This window comes from Molothrus aeneus, chromosome 26 (genome assembly GCF_037042795.1).
Source record: "Molothrus aeneus isolate 106 chromosome 26, BPBGC_Maene_1.0, whole genome shotgun sequence".
NCBI classification, from domain to species: Eukaryota; Metazoa; Chordata; class Aves; order Passeriformes; family Icteridae; genus Molothrus; species Molothrus aeneus.
In genome coordinates this window covers 40,562-52,813 of record NC_089671.1, presented here as the reverse complement: position 1 = coordinate 52,813, position 12,252 = coordinate 40,562, and the positions used below count along the sequence as shown (strand labels likewise).

Genomic DNA, 12,252 nt, shown 5'->3' with positions numbered 1-12,252 from the left:
CCGGTGTGTATTGTGTCACTTGTCTATTGTACATTATGTGTTGTTTGGGTATGTCATGTCTCTTACCTTAGCCCTTTGAGGGGCCTGTCAGAAACCTTGGCACCATTTTTAGTATCTGTGATCTCAGTGTTCCTTGCCCTGGCACCCATGTCATAGAACTTTAGACTTGGGAGCTCAGGCAGGTATCAGAATCTCATCTCTCTTTGGAAGCATCCAGTCAATGTCTTTTCAGGTCTTGTTCTAAGCTGTACAGAGAGCCGTGCCCCACAAGGATCATTGTGAGCATTGAGTAGTGTACAGAAGCAGTTGTTATTGCTGAGGTCTCAGTTTCTGGTGCAGCTCCAAGCATGTACTCTTGTTCTTTTTATTTTAGGTGGTCCACTTGCAATCTATCTTAGCTGAGCATGACCATGGCAAGTTGGTGCAACCTTAAGGTATTGGTGTGGCATACTTGTCAGGTTAGGGAGGTTGTGTTTTCACAGTGTCTCAGCATGCTTTTTTGCTTTGTTTCTTTGCAGGTGCTGTCGCTGCTCTAGGCATGCCCAGGAACAGAGGGAGGGCAGGTGAGTAGTTGTTTAGGCAGGCTGACCCATAGGTGAGCGTTACACAGCAGCATGCTAAGCGTGTACCTTTTCTTTTTGCAGGTATCTCCTGGGCACTCTCTGGAGTCAAATTGAGATTTGAGGTGAGCCGGGGCAGTGGTGCAGAGGAGTCCCGGGGATTACTGTTGTTGAGGGCAATAGTCAGGTTTTCTGTTTTGTCTTAAGTACCCTGAGGAAGCTCTTAGCCAAAGCTTGGAAATGACAGCACCGAAGCACACGTGGAGAACATCCCAATGTCCAAGCGACAGTGTGGGGGCCACTGGTTGGGAGAAGGGGAAAAACCTTTACTCTCACAGGAGGCAATTTGATGTCAGCTTAGTGGAGAGGTCTGTAGCGGGACAGGCTCTCTGGAAGTAAAGGGAGAGGGTTTCTCCTCAGCCTGACCGGAGCCTTTGCCGGGCAGGGCAGTTCTGACCCATCTCAGGATTCTCGTGAACTTTGCGTCATCAGCCTTCCTCGACTCAACATCGTCACGGATCTTTCCCCCGAGGAGCTCGCCTTCACGTCCGGAGCTATAGCCACGGTCACCTGGCAGTCTGCTTCTTTCTCTAGGTTTACTCAGCCTCTTGAGCATTCTCTTAACTGCTTTGCTACTAACCTCTTTTAGTGAGTTACATTTCATCATCATGTGCTATCATCATAGGGCTTTCTTTCCTTTTACATCATCGGCCTCTGGCTCATCTTGCAGTAGGAATCTTGGGTCCATAAGGTGAAAGTGCTGGGCAGTTTCCAATTGTATCTGTTATGTCATCTGTGTCTGTTATGTTGTCTGTGGTATGTAGTCTGTGTCCATTGTCTTCCGTGTAGTAGGCTTTTGTTACGTCTTGATGCTTTATCAGCAGTATTCTGTGCCATATAGGCTGTATTTTACTTACATTCCTTCCCAGATATTGCTTATTCTGGCATCTTTACATTTTTACTCTTTGAGACAGGAAGGATTACACAAGGTGTTCTCATCCATCTTTCTTCTCACCACCTGCTTTGTTAGTGTCTTTTTTCCATGCCATTCTCTTGGACTTCTAGAGGGAGTGTCTTACTCCCTCCTCAGGTGACTGCAGTAGTTCTGTAGGTTCCATCTTCTCAAAGGGTATACAGCTCAAGAGTTAATCTTCCAGAGAGTTATCTCAAGTCCTGGCTTATACTGTCTGTACCTATGTTGGCTCACATTGTGTGTACTTACACTATACATACACTTGCACTGTATGCGTTGGCTTATATTGGATGTACTTATGTTGTATCACTTAGGACTGGAGCTGCTCTGCCCTGGCATGTAATCACAGTTAGGTAGAACAGTTATATAGATTTTACTGTTCATCTGTCTTCTATGGGATTTTGGGTAGAAAATTTATTGGTCTAGAGGGGGGACAAGTCCTAGCTGTCAGCCACTCGTTGACCACTTTCTGTCATCTCACAGGTCCCCAAGGCTACCGATTTCCCCAGAATCTACCATTTGACGTCGAGGAGCGGCAGCCAGAAGATTTGTTGAAGCGCGTTCTTCAGCGTCTCAAGTAAGGGCTGCAGTGAGTGTGTAAGTTGGAAGAATGTGTGAGTGTATGTGACAGCATGTGACTGTGTCTGTCTGTGTCCGATTGTCTCTGCACATCTGAGTGCATTCTGACTGGATTTAAGCTTGTGTGTGTGACTTTTACCTTTCAGGTTTTTCAACTCATTTTTAAATTTAGAATAAAAAACCCTCAGCTGCGGTTCCCCCCCGCCGCTGGGTATTTTTTTCCTCAGTCCCGGTCGGTCTGTGAGGCAACGTTCATCGCCAAAGTTTGGGCGCGCACCGTCCAGGGACCGGGGTTTTCGTCAGGCAGGAGGATTTTTTGGAGGTTCTCGGGAACCACGTTCCCGAGGACCAATGATTGCTGGGGTGTAATTTAGCAGTTGTGATGAGAGTGATGGTGAGTTCATGTGTAATCTGAAGGGGGTGTTAATGGTAGATGAGTGTTGTTCTCTGTGTGCTTTTGTTGTTTTGGGTTTCCTGTAACAATAAATCAACATGTAATGAAAATAGAAAAAGGTTATCATCTTGTGTTTAGCTCTGCATTGCTCTGCATTTGCATTAGTCGCTGCATTTCCCTGTATTGCTCTGTATGTAAATTAGACTTTTACCGTTTAGGGATTGTATCTGCACTTGCATTTGTATACACTGTTTCCATGTATTTTGCTGAAGTGTAAACAAAAACATTCATTTAATAAAGTTGAATCACCCCTAATAAAGATATCCCCTGCCCTTCCCTACCCCCACCCTGGCTCCTGTCTTTTTTTTGGTGTGGTTTTGTCAGTTCTTTCCACTGTCTTTCTTCCTTTTGCTCCTCACTTTATTTTTCTATTTCTAACTTAATTTCCATCTGTCTCTAACCCTTTGTTTCTGTTTTTCACTCTTTCTGACACTGTGTCTCTGCTTCTGTACCTCTGTTTCCATCTGCTTCCTTTTTTCTGTTTGTCCATTTCATTATTTGTCTGACTCTGTATTTATTTTTCTCTTTTGTCTATACTTTGCACCTTATTTCTTTTTCTTTATAACTTCCACCCTCACTCTTCTTGCTTCTTTTTCTCCCTGTGTTCTCCTTTTCCTTGGTTTGTCTTTTTGCTCTTAGTCTTTTCCTTTTTCACTCTACCCCTAAGTTTTCACTTTAACTCTAATCCTAACCACTTTCTTTTCCCTCTAACTCCTGTCTTTCTTCAGTTTTCCCACCCTCCTTTTCTCTCTGTCTGTCTCAGTCTTCTTTTCTCTGTTGCAACCTTGTACCTGAAAACAGCGTTGATGGTAGAATATTGCCTGGGCCTGTGATGGCACCTGTTGCAGGAGCTGAAATCACTGTGGGGCTGGTAAGTGGGTGGTGGGGCTGGGACTTTGAATGAAAATGGAAAAGGTACTAGATCTGAGCAACCTGTCATTTCTATATTTGTTCCTTGGTAAATGTTACAAACATCTTTGTTGGCTGCCTTCCTTAGGAGCTAAAATGTGTCTTAAGGTTTAAGTGCCTGGTGAAACATGTGCTGACATTTCTGATGTTGCTTACAGGACTCAGGGGCACTGTGCATGTGGCCAGCTATGCAGAATATTCCACCAGCATGTCTTGAGGAGACAGCCTATGAGCCTGCATTTCTTGTACCATGGGCTCTTTTGCAGCATATTCTACTGCGGCCTTTCACAGGTCTTGGCTGTAGTGTGCAAAATACGATTTTCTTCCACTCCTTGTTTCCCCAGCTGTCACTTGCATTTGAATCAGTGTGCAAGATGAGTGCGTCTGTGGACTGAGGTGAGCTCAGTTCTGCCAGCAGGAGTTTGACAAGACTGTCTGATGCAGGGCATCAGTTCACTCAGCATTACCTGCATGGTTGCATCCTTGTCTAATTTTTTTGATTACAGAAACTCATCATGTGTATATATATAAAATAGATATTTTATAGCAGTTGCAGGTAAACTGTCAGGGTTGGTTTTTGAAATATTTTTTTAACTAAAATATTGTATAATTATGCATGTGATTTTTAACATTTAATACACAAGAATAAATCTCTTGCTGGTTTTAGAGTCTTGCATTGATAGTCTGTGTGGTTTCTCTTTACCTGTTCCAGGAGAATTCTTAGGAAATCTCTGTACCATTGAGGCAGTTTTTCTGTCTGTTCTCAATTGTCTTCTGAAAATCAGACCATTCATCGTGCTGTGCAAAACATGTCTTAGCCTCTCATCACATTAATTCTGAGCACACTGTGTGTCTGGCGCTCTGCCTTTTCCTCTGTCCTTCTCTATGGCCCACTCCTGTTCCTCTTTTATTCTGTGTGGTGATTTCCATGCCGTTCTTTCTCACTGGATGCTTGTGACCCATTCCCTGTCCCTGTTCTTTTTTAATCCCTCTCTGTAATGCTGCCCATCCCAGTCTGGTTTTCTTTGGTTGGTTGTGTTTTGTTTTGTTTTGTTTTTTTTGTTTATGCCTTCCTTGTATTCCTTTTATGTTCTTGGTGGCTCTCTAGTGCTCCCGTGTGCCATTGTTTCTCCACTGGATCCTTGTGTGCCATTCCCTGTCCCCGTTCTTTTTTAATCCCTCTCTGTTATGCTGCCCATCCCAGGTTTTGTTGTTGGTTTTGGTTGTTTTTTCAACTTCATTCTGCACCCCGTTCTTACTTTTCTTTCTGTGTCCTTTCTGCTGCCCCTCCCTCTTTCTGCCTCTTTCTGCCTCTCTCCTGTGACTGCAGGGCTGGGGAGGAACTTCTGGGGGCTGCCCCCCATTCTTGTTGCAGCAGAGTCCCTTTTGGGGGCGATGTACTCGTGGAAAGGGCTTGAATAAAGCACCACTCTGCTGTCCAGGGCAGTTTGATTCCTTCTGTGCCTTCTTTGGGGGTCAGGAAGTAAGGCTGAGGGAGAGGGGCTGGAGACTTGGGGGCTCTTATGTCATTTGGGGCACCGCAATGTCCCTAGGAGGCAGAGCCAGGCTGTAGCCGTGATATTTTCTGAGAAATCCTTTCCTTAGCATTTTTTCTCCTGAGAGGCTGAAAGGCCTCAGGAACAAAATGTAAACAATGATTATCTGCTGCTGTGGAATGCAACAGGTGGAGCTGTGATTGGTCTCATGTGGTTGTTTCTAATTCATGGCCAATCACATCCAGCTGGCTAGGACTCTGTCCCAGACACAAGCCTTTGTTATCATTCTTTCTTTTTCTGTTCTTAGCTAGCCTTCTGATGAAATCCTTTCTTCTATTCTTTTAGTATAGTTTTAATAATATATATATCATAAAATAATAAATCAAGCCTTCTGAAACATGGAGTCAAATCCTCGTCTCTTCCCTCATCCTGACTCCTGTGAACACCGTCACACCAGGCTATGATGGAGGAGCAGGTGAGTGGGGAATGAGGGGGGGTCATGCTGGGTAACCCTCTCCCAGAGGGACCAAAAGCTGCCAGAAAATTCACACGGAGGGGTGGGTGTAGAACACCAAAACCTGTCAAGTTTTTCGTTTTTATAGGTATTGGCAAAGAATTGGAATTTATCTCTAAAACATTTGGAAAGAATCTATCCATTCTATTGTATACAGGAATGTAGGAAACTCTGACTAGAGATGCGTAGTCGTTTTGAAACCAATGTTCTAACGTTTTTACCTAGGAATGAACCAATCAAGTGCCCTTAAACCGTAGGAACAGCTGCTGGGGCTGAAGGGAATAAATACAAAAGGCTCTCCGGCAGCTCCGGCCTCCGTTCCCTGCCTGCCCCCAAGCGCGTCTGGCCCGGCCCGGGCAGGGGGGCGGTGCTGCCACCTTGTGGGCACAGAGCGGTACTGTGCACAGAGAGGAGCGGTGAAGCACAGTTAGGAGTGCAAAGGGGCGTGACCGGGCTTGAGCGGCCGCCGTGCGGGGCCGTGGCTGGGAAGAACGACAGCGGCGGGGCCGGTTTCGGCGGGCGGCGGAGGCGCGGAGGGGACAGAGCTGCCATTTCAAGACGGCGAAGCGCCCGCGTACCAGGACCCTGCATGAGCCGGGTCGGGCTCCAGCCGCACTCGAGATGGCGGCCGCGGCAGGACTCCGGCAGAGGCGTCGCCGCCGCTCCCTGCCGCGGTTCGCGGGGCTCCGATGCCGCTAACCCCGCCAACCGTTTTCTCCCGCCGGGAAAAGCAGCAGAAAATGGCGCTGAGAGCGCGGGATCGGCGTCGGGACCGGGTTGAGGCAGCCGGTAAGAGAAACTCCTGTGTGAGGAGCGGGGGATGCTTAAGGGTACCACAACAAAGATGGCGGCTCGGCCGGGAGTGGCTTCTGCCAGTACCAAAGATTGCGGAGAGGAAATCCAGGAGAAATGGCTGCTGGCATCTTGGGCTTGCCAGGCAGGTTTTGTACTTGATCGCAAGGCAGTTTTCCTGCCTGTGCAGGGGGTGAAAACTGGAAAGGAGAGACAAAAAAAGGTCACTTTTACGCCACATCCAAGATGGCGGCTCAGGACGGCACTCACTTGCCCTTCCAATGATGGCGGCAGTGTGCTCATGCGCCTTGGGTAGGGAGAAGAGAGGGCGGTACGGGAAATACCCCGCTCCGTCTGATCGGAAAAGTGCTTTCTCCTGGGTCTGGGCGGCATTGAGGTCACAACGAGTTCCAAATTATCCTTGTGCCTCTCCTGTTGTGACTAAGTCGGTGTTCCCTGAGTGGCTGCAGCTCCCTGCGTGTGGAGGGAAGAACCCTGTGCTGGAGAATGGGAGGAAGATCCCTGCTGGTTGCCTTGTCCTCGGTGGGCACAGAACTCTGGCCAGGTGGCTTGGTGAGTATTGAAAATGTGAAAAATCCGTATTTTGTGAGTGGCTTTTCGCAAATATTAAAATGAATATTATATATGTTGTGTTAGAAAGTAATGCTGTATTAATTCTCTTAAGTAGTGTGTTAAATATAGTTTTAGGTTATAACAAAATGTTAAAATAGAAATGATGCTATGTAGGAGACTTTTTTTAAAGAAAGGACTCGCAGTGAGATAGCAGCCACAGGACACCTAAATCTTTCAGAGAAAAAGAATTTATTGCTCTCTTATTAGAAACGAACTTCTTCCTGCCTCGAAGGCGCTGTTAGGATTCAGAGGAAGAAGTTGATGATGACCAGACAGAATCCTGTATTTGAATGGAATTTATGCATCATGTATGAGATGTATGAATATGCAACAGGCTGTTATTTTTAAGGGTTAATCCTTTGTTAACAGGGGTCCTTTTTCGGGCTTATGCTGCCCAGAAAAAGGTACCCAGACATCTGTAACTCTTTGTCTCTATTGTCTCATATTGTCCTAATATAATTTGTCCAAATTATTATTACTCTAATTGTATTACTATTTTTATAACCATTTAATTACTGTTAAACTTTTAAATTTTAAAAACAAGCGATTGGCGTTTTTCACAGGATCAATCTTTCTTCCTTTTCACTGAATTGTTGTAATGAGTCATCAGTATTTAGCCAGCCTCAGTTCAGTTTCTTTTTCACGAATTTTTTTGGTTGTTTTGATCCTGAACTTGCCAAACCCTTAAGTTTGCTAAATTAACTCTGAGAAGGTTCTACAAGCCAATGCTGAGGGGATTGGGGATTGGAGATTGGATAGTTAGGATCTTATGGCCCTTCAAGGGTTGGGTTCACCCCCTGATTTTGGTGCCAAGGGAAACTCCAAGTTAACACGGATCAAAATAGGAAACAGTTCCCTCATCAAAGTCAGCTTTCCAAACCTCTCTTCAGGATCCAAAAGAAATGGGAATGCCCTTGGCAAAAAAGGTGCTTTTGAGACAAAGCAAGCTTAAAATGCCTGTAAGCGGGAAATCCAGGAGAAATGGCTGCTGGCAGACATCCTGGGCTTGCCAGGCAGGTTTTGTACTTGATTGCAAGGCAGTTTTCCTGCCTCTGCATGGGGTGGCACCTGCATCCCACTGGAAAGGGGAGGGAAACAATTCCCCTCCTTCCCTGGCCCAGCCCTGGAGTGAGAGCAGCTTGCCCTTATCCTGGAGTTCTCCTGCTCCTGCCCAGCATCCCTCTGGTACCCTCTGTGCTTCCCAAGCTCCCAGCACTGATGGATCTAAACAAGGAGAACAGTCCCTGTTCCTTCTCTTCTCCATCCTTGATGTTCCTGGGCCCTGCATCTCCCTGGCTATTCCCTGTCTGACTCCTCATCTCCAGCCCACCTTCTCCTGGTCACATCTGAGCCTGAGATGTGTGTAGCAGCAAATCCATTTCTTTAAAGGAAGCCCAGTGCAAAGAGCATCCAGCTGCAGGTATAAGTCTTCCTGCATTTCATTTTTCTCTGTCTGCAGGCTCTGTCTTCCTGCATTTCATTTTTTTCTGTCCAGTTTTGGAGGGTTTCTCTCCGTGCTTTCCTGTGACCCAGATGTGTCCCTTCCTTTGTCCAGATCCAGTGCCAAAGGATTGAACAACTGATGAGTGGGGTCTGGGATGAAAATGGTTCTGCTAAAATTAGGGAAAGAATGCTAGAAGAAAAACGAGCTTCCTTTGAATGTCTGGAATAAAAACACTGGGAAAGGGCAGTTTTTAATTCAATTTGGTGCCACCCCCCCCTTTTTTATGGCTAAAACTCCATGGTCAGCAATCCAAGCCAAAAGATGAAATGCAGGACTCTTTGGTTCTGCAGTGAGCTTAACTTCCCTTTTCTCCTCTCTTTCAGGACAGGGAGATCCACTGAACTTGTCCTGGCCTTGCCAAGGTGTTTGAGCTGCCAAACCCAAACTGGTCCTGATGATGGAGGACTTCAGAAATTACTCAATCCAACTAAATGCTTGAAAAAGGGAGATGGTTTGGTTATAAAAATATTTCTGCCTGAGACTGGGAAGAGATTGGGAAGAGTTAAACCCCCCAATTCTGCATAACAACACAAGGATTTTTTAATTCTTTGCCTTTTTTTTCCCTTCCTTTGAATGGGTTTGTTTGTTTCCCCTTGGAGTCTGCACACACAATAGGCAGATTTTTCAATTAAGCCATTTTTTCCCACTTTTAGTCTTCAATGGAGCCCAGGTGCCAATTGTTTGCTGCTTGGTTTCTGCCTTCCCTTTCCTGCCTACAGCTTAACCCCTTTCTCTCCTTCCTGCGTTTTGGCTATGACTGGTCATGCAGGTAATGCTGATGCAGATGGCTGATAAATAATTATCAAACAGCTTGGGAATGGTCTGTGTCAGGTATCAGTAACATTAAAAAATGCAGTATATGGACCATCAACCAATGAATTTAGCAACAGTTGGATAGTAACCTATCATCTTTCCTTTGAAGCCCTCTTCATAGCATATTTACTTGTAAAGGGAAAGCATTTGGTTTTTATTTTAAAAAATACTACAAATCACCAACAGCCAGCTTAAGTGAGCATGGAAGACTGACAAAGACATTGTAATGTTTTTTCTTTTAAATCCCTCACAACCCCATCACGTATTGGGGAGGTAGCTCAGCAAGTTTCAGCCCACAGCTGCCATCCTGTGCTCATGGAGAGCAACCTCTCCAGCTGTCCCAGCCTCAGGAAAGCACAGAAGAGGGCTTTACACAGATCAGGGATCAAGCTAGGCCCAGGTTGGGCTCAGCTCAGTCTGCATGGCACTATTAGAAGCCTTAAACCCTTTTCCTATCAGATTGATTGTGGTTGCAGTACAGCCACTGTGTTGCTGTCAATGTGCTCCCCTGCAGCCTAGCCTGACATGGTGAGCAGGGGCTTGGGGTTCTTCTGCCTCATGTGTTAAACATCAAACCAGAAGATAAAACAACAGATAAAACCCCTGCCCTGCCATGTGCCTCACTCTGCACCACTGCTATGAGAGGAGGGTGAGAGACCCAGTCAGTTTTAGCTCTGTAAAGAAGCTGCAAAGCAGTGATGAGTGCCTGAATCACATCCCCTGCAGCCATCAGGGGAGTGAGGGCAGGGAAAAGGGCAGAGAAAGGGAAATAAAAAAACAACAGAGCCACCAAAACTGGAGGATGTGAGGATGAATCCAAAACTATGCTCTCCAAGAACTGAAAGAACACATTTCTTAAAACAAGACATCCAAACTGGAATGAGGGACTTGCACTCTTTCCAGATCTTCCCAGCACCATAACCCATTAAAAAAAAAAAAAAAAAAGCCATCTGGTGAAATGGGATACTCCTTTAAGCCTTGCAGAGACTTTCTCCAGCACCACAAACCACCCTTCCTGTTGCTCTTCCTTCACCACTCAGGGCTGAGTGGTAAAGGAAGAGCACCAAAAGAGCCATGGAGACCTTCTTCTTTAGTGTGTGTGTGTATATTTCAGGGTTTTTTTTAAACCAAGAGAAAAATCAATATCATATTTTAAAAAGAACCCCCAGAGCTTTGGGGAAAGTGGGCATAAATGTCAAACAAAACACAAAGAAAGACTGAGCTACTAAGGGATCTTAGAGCAGCAGTGGTGGGGTGGGAGGGAAGAAATATAGCAGACAAATTTAACACCACTTAGGAGGGTTTATACACAATATTTTCATTGCAAGCAGCATTTAGAAGTGACAATTTAGTGATTTATCATATCCCAGCACACTCCTTCCCTGTCAAAGTGATAGGCAGAAACAGCAGAGCAGCTCTGAACACACTGTTCACTACAAGGCACCACCAACAAATCCAGAACAGCTCCACCCTTGGCCAACCCTGTCCCCTTGGGCCTTCTGAGAAGCTGGGATTTAGGAGAAGGCCTTGCAGGGGAATAGTGTTTCAAATGTCAAAGGATTTAAAAATATAAAAGGCTATGAAAGCTGATGGGACCTGAAAGAATTGAAGGAGAAGGTGTCTTAGCAGAGCATCTTTGGTCAGTGCAGCCAGATAACCTTCAGATATCATTACTGGACCAAAAACTCCGTGCAGAGCAGACAGGATCTGACCACGACACCTGCCTTGGGCCAAACCTGCTCTTCATTTTTCACGAGCCACGCAGTAACGTGGTGTATTTATGATCACTTCTCTCACCAGACGTGGTCGCAATCAGCACTGGATCCCAAAACTGAAGGAGAAGCCTTGCGTAGACAATACCTCCTTCAAGGCTCAGCTCTAGTACCAGGCTTAAGACCTGGCATGCGCATGCATTTGGCAGGGAGTAGCAAATCAAGTGAAAGAACATTTCAGGGTTTTTTTCAGCTGATTGTTTAGGAATTTACTTGGAATAAGCTTCCTCTCCAAGAGGGATTTCAATTCTACACATGCACAAAGAGGAGAAAACATTAATGCAGCATTGAGACAGCTTGTGTGCTGTGAGCAGTGGTTTTAAGGTTAAGGCCCTTGTATATCTGGGAGGGTGAAATCTCTGTGTTCAACCCTCTGGGATCATCACTTGGGCTTCCTGTGCTTCTCAAGCTCTCAAAGTAAAATTGACCCACGAAACTCATCTTTGTCTCAATCCTAATCCCTGCATCATCCTTCAGGGGTATTTCCTCACAATGAAATTGGAGTAGGAAATGCTTTGCAGCCCCTTCTTCCCCAAAGGCCCAATCTGCTTTAATTAGGAATGCTCTTCAAGCACAAGGTTTGGATGCAGCCAGTGAGACTCACATTTCAGAAGGACCATCAATGGTCTAATAAAGACACAGCACTTTGAAGCAGGCTGCTGGGACTGAGGAGGATATTTGAAAGCTGTTGAAATGCAGTTCTAGCAGAAGTGCAAAATGAAATGTAGTGTAGTAGAACTGGAAAATGAAATGCTGTAAGACAAGGCTGCTCCCCAAATTTGCTCTGCCTGGATCCACGTGCCCTGCAGCACAGCCTTCTCCCTTTCTCCTCACTGCCCTCTGCTCAGCACCAACCCAAACCTGGGCTATTTCAATTCCTGTCAGACACAGAGCAGCTGATGGGCAGCAAATGCGGCCTTCCCAAAGTGGCTGCCCATGACCCGGCCTGCAGGGCAGAGCTCAGGGAGGAGGTGGCAGCTTCCTCAGTGGCTTTTCATGTCCTCTCTCTGCCATGCAGATACTGGCATGCATGGCACGGCTCTGTTTTGGCAGCTGGTCCTTTGGTAGGGCTGTGTGAGCACAGGATGAATTGTCTCCTTGCTGTGACACCTGGTCTGGCAGGGCTGACACAGTGACCTTGGCCAGCCGATGCTGCCTGTGCCATCACCTGGCACTGACGTGTTTGATGAAAATCCTTTCGCTGGGATTTTTCTCCTGAGAAGCCTCAGAACAGAAATGGAACCAATAACAAT

At 46.0% G+C, this 12,252-nt stretch overlaps 2 long non-coding RNA genes across 3 annotated transcripts; both read left to right on the top strand.

Annotated features, from left to right (window-relative positions):
* The first annotated feature begins 526 nt into the window (after positions 1-526).
* On the top strand, positions 527-4,151 carry LOC136566771 (uncharacterized). Its single transcript, XR_010785071.1, has 4 exons — positions 527-563; positions 645-685; positions 2,017-2,110; positions 3,634-4,151. It is a non-coding gene; the product is annotated as an uncharacterized lncRNA (long non-coding RNA).
* A 1,821-nt stretch (positions 4,152-5,972) lies between these two features.
* On the top strand, positions 5,973-11,439 carry LOC136566729 (uncharacterized). 2 transcript variants are annotated; one of them, XR_010785065.1, is made up of 3 exons: positions 5,973-6,274; positions 6,724-6,850; positions 8,738-11,439. It is a non-coding gene; the product is annotated as an uncharacterized lncRNA (long non-coding RNA). The 2 variants fall into 2 exon arrangements; XR_010785064.1 differs by lacking the exon at positions 5,973-6,274 and having other exon boundaries at positions 6,286-6,850.
* Positions 11,440-12,252: the final 813 nt, after the last annotated feature.